Genomic DNA, 4,762 nt, shown 5'->3' on the forward strand with positions numbered 1-4,762 from the left:
GTGCTGACAATCCTGCCGATGTAGGTACCAGAGGTTGCAAGCCACTGCACTTTGCAACCACCACCCTCTGGTGGAATGACTCTGGATGATTAATAGAATTTCCTGATTCTTGGCCACAATCACCCATATGCAACAACAACAGGTCGAAAAATCCCCACAGCAGGCTACTGGATGATGCCGACATCCTTGAATGATTTTCATCGTTTCCTCGTGCCCTCAGAGTAGTTACTTACATGTTCAAATTTATACAGCAACTCAAAACTAAAGTCAAAGGATCACCTTATTTCCCATGCAACACAGTGACGCACCTAGGTTACAAAAGGCAAAGGTTCCACTAATCGCAAATACTCAAGCGCGCTACTTCAACCACGATATATCAATACTTTATAAATAGAGCTCACTCTCAGTTCTAAACCCATTTCTAGACACGAAAGGTCTGCTTCGTGCCAATGGTCAATACAGAAAACCATCAACCGATATTACTGCAGTACAATAAACTAATCAATTGAAACCAATAAAAAACGAGAAACACGCCAATACCAACCATTAAAGATTGTAAACCGTTAAAATTAATAAAAAAAAACTAACAAAAAAGGTCGATCAATACGACGACCCATTTATGCCCCATATCGTGGCACGATTTTACATGTCGAATTGTTTGACAGATATGTTGTAGATACGTCAATGACAGCAACGCCTACCCCAACGCAACGAGCTGCTGTTGCAACAGCGCCCGAAACGGCATCTGCCCCCGCTGTTGGCAACTGATCATCGTCTGCAACATTGTGAGATCTTTAGAGCGATGCGACCATTACAAGGACAGCAAGTTGCTCAGGCACACGGGCACTGTCAGAACTGCCTATCACATTCGCATACGATTAAATAGTGTAAGTCCAGGGGTCTTTGCTAAATCTGCAACAGGCCGCATCTCACACCGATACATCGTACCGCGATGTACGACGTCAATCGGCCACCTATCCCTCGCTGCCGCGCAAAACGTCTTCAAGCCGTAACACGTGCAGTACATCAGCGGATTTGTACATCGATACGGCGTCGACAGCCTAGACCACAACTACGTCGATCCATGGCTCTTAGTAGCGTTGTGGCAACGCTACAACAGCTGCAATGACTTTTAGGCTAATTAATCGCCTAAAGGGGTCGAGATGGATAAATGAGTCTCAGACCTCCTCACAATATAATACTACTACATCACACATCACTTGCAGCACTTTCTTCACTACAAGCCACATCTTCATTACACACCACATCACGCGCACACAAATACCACACACATAAGGACACCATAAAAAAATAACAAAAGAGACTTGACGGACGAAGCACTGGCGCTCTTTCTTTCTGCTACGGCTAAGCAGACGGACGCCCCGGGTCTTTTTTAAATTCAAGCATTCGACTATTTTCGCAACCTTTTCGTTTTCCTCGCCTATTGAAAACTGACCAGTGACCTAAAATATATATACGGGGTTACCAGTTATGTAGCACTTACCGATATCATATAAAAATATTTATTGAACTTAAAAAATGATTACACTGACAATTAGAATGTGAGTACAATGACACTTAACAAATGATTATATGAGACTTAGGAATTAATTTTTATACTCTTGCAACCAGTTGCTACAGAGTATTATAGTTTTGTTCATCTAACGATTGTACGTATCACATAAAACTAAACGAGATAGATATAGGATTATATGTGTATAAATGATCAGTGTGACAAGAATAGTTGAAATCCGGTTTATTGTCTGTCTGTTCGTCTTAAGATATTGATGAAACTTGGTACGCAGGTTCCTTAGTACAAAAAAAATTTCGAGTTCGTGGATGGGCGTAATCGGACCACTGCCACGTTCACAGATCGCCATTAACTGAAAACCTATAAAGCGCCCAAACTAAGCACCAAATTATAAAGCTGTAAGTTGGTGTGGCCTCGCCCTCTAATAAGTTTAATATCTTCTTCTTCTTAACTGGCGTAGATTCCGCTTACGCGATTATAGCCTAATTAACAACTGCGCGCCAGTCGTTTCTTCTTTTCGCTACGTGGCGCCAATTGGATATTCCAAGCGAAGCCAGGTCCTTCTCCACTTGGTCCTTCCAACGGAGTGGAGGTCTTCCTCTTCCTCTGCTTCCCCCAGCGGGTACTGTGTCGAATACTTTCAGAGCTGGGGTGTTTTCATCCATCCGGACAACATGACCTAGCCAGCGTAGCCGCTGTCTTTTAATTCGCTGAACTATGTCAATGTCGTCGTATATCTCGTACAGCTCATCGTTCCATCGAAAGCGATATTCGCCGTGGCCAATGCGCAAATGACCAAAAATCTTTCGCAGAATTTTTCTCTCGAAAACTCGCAACGTCGACTCATCGGTTGCTGTCGTCGCCCAAGCCTCTGCACCATATAGCAGGACGGGAATTATGAGCGACTTATAGAGTTTAGCTGTTGTTCGTCGAGAGAGGACTTTACTTTTCAATTGCCTACTCAGTCCGACGTAGCACCTGTTGGCAAGAGCAATCCTGCGTTAGATTTCCAGGCTGACATTGTTGGTGGTGTTAATACTGGTTCCTAAATAGACGAAATTATCTGCAACTTAAGTTTAATCTACATGTCTCCTAAGCCACTTAAGGGCGTATTCTGGTCTAGAAATTTAAAAAAAATTTAAATCTTTTTTTACACGTTCAATGTTTAACTATTCAAGAATATGTGTACAAGAGGATTTTTCGAAATTCAAATTATTTTCGGAGATACAGGCATTTAACTGACCCGGCATCCAAACTGGTTCGGCCGGAACTAATCGTACATAAAAAGACATTACGCGAAACTTTAAACGCGTTTTTCTCAAAACTGACTTTTTCGGAACGACACCCACGATTTCTCAGGTTCTACTGGACCGATTTACTTGAAAATTTTATAGAGTCTTCTTTAGAGGCTTGTCTATGGTTGGAAATAGCCCCATCTCCAAATTTGTATTTTTATTATTTTAAAAAAAATCGAAATAGTCAGAAAAAGTGATCCAAAAATCCTTTTTTTTCAGGCAGTCGCCGTTTTGTGAAAAAAATTGTTTCCCACTTTTCTGTAGTTTCGGCCCTTGCGACATTATTCTAGATTAATAATCTGTTTTTTTTTTTGGTTTGAGATAACTAGGAGGGTTGAAATCATGGGTATGGTCACGTGGAAATTTTTAGAGACCCCTCACTTCGTCAGCTCATAATTTTTGAAATTTTTTACTTTTTTTAGTTTTTAATTTTTTTCTGTACTCTTCTAAAATTATCAAATAACTAGAGAAAAATGGATACTAAAAATATTAATTGCCTTTTTTTTACGACACTTTAAAAATCTAGACCAGAATACCACCTTAAGCAACAATAACCAAATTTGCTGAGTACAAATCTTCTAAGAATTGCTACCCACAGTGTGAAAATGAAAGAATCGAAACTAAAAGTGCGATAAATTAATAACTAAATAAGCCAGAGACATTAAATTTTACCACCGAGATGGGAAAGTTTCAGGAAAGCCGATGTGAAAATTTGACGATGGACATGGCACCGCCAACTTTTTGGTGAAATCCCATATCTCGGACCCAACCAATCGATTTCGACAAAATTTAGTATGTGTAGTTTTTCTTACATTCTTATATCACAGTGTGGAAATGGACGAAATCAGATAAAAACCACGCCTACTTCCCATATAGCAAATCAAAAATTAAATTCCAGTTGATTCGTTCAGTTTCCAGTATAAAAATCAGGAAGCAATTAATAAAACGGGATAAAACTTTGTCCGAATAATGCCTTTAGTTAATGCCACTTTTTGACCAAACATTGATTAAATCCAATGAAAACTGTTCACGCCCCTAGGTACCGAATGTTTAGACCCTGGTACCTACAGTTGACCTTTGTTCGAAAATTTACTAAAATTAAGGGATAATTCTTCCGTTATAATGATATGTATGTATGTACTAGGTATGTCAAAATTAGGTTGAATCGAGCCAATACTTCCTTTAGCAACCATATACTTAAAATAAAGATTTTCGAAATTGGGTGTGACTTTGTACCGCATATATTGTCCAATATAGGAGTTATCCCAATGAAAATAAGAGAGTTTTATTCATAACAATGTAGATTTGTGCTTAAAATAAATAAATTTGAGCGAAAACTTGGCCTAGCGGCCTATATAACTAATATCAGGATTTTCGAATATCGGGCTGACTTCAGCCTATATGATTATATCTTAAAGTATTTCCCTGGCTTTGCTTCTTGCTAGTTACAAGTGTATAAAATGTTCGGTTGCACCCGAACTTAGCTCTTTCTTACTTTTTTATTTCATTCAAATAATGTAAGTATGCGGGTATGACTTATTCATTCAATTATACTAGTTTAGTTCACCTATCGGTGCTTTGTTGCACCTAAATCTAATAGTGATACTAGATATGGAGTTATGATCAGGATGACGATACGAGTTTAATTCCGAGTGATTATCTGTCAGTAATCGAAAATGAATGAATTGTCATAAGTAAGCTCTGCGATAAGATAGATAAATGCTTCTGGTATAAGAAATCACATTAGAGAAGGGCATCTGCACTTTAAAAAAATTTAAAAAAAGTGGGCGTGGTCCCACCGTCTAAAAGGATTAATGATCAAGTAATTGCAGCACCCCTATAGACTGTGTGATAAAATGGTTAACAATATTAAAAGTGCGATAAGTCTATAAATAAGTGCGTCGGAGTGCGTGATGATATGAAAAGACCTTATATA

Source organism: Bactrocera neohumeralis, unplaced genomic scaffold, assembly GCF_024586455.1.
Source record: "Bactrocera neohumeralis isolate Rockhampton unplaced genomic scaffold, APGP_CSIRO_Bneo_wtdbg2-racon-allhic-juicebox.fasta_v2 cluster09, whole genome shotgun sequence".
NCBI lineage: Eukaryota > Metazoa > Arthropoda > Insecta > Diptera > Tephritidae > Bactrocera > Bactrocera neohumeralis.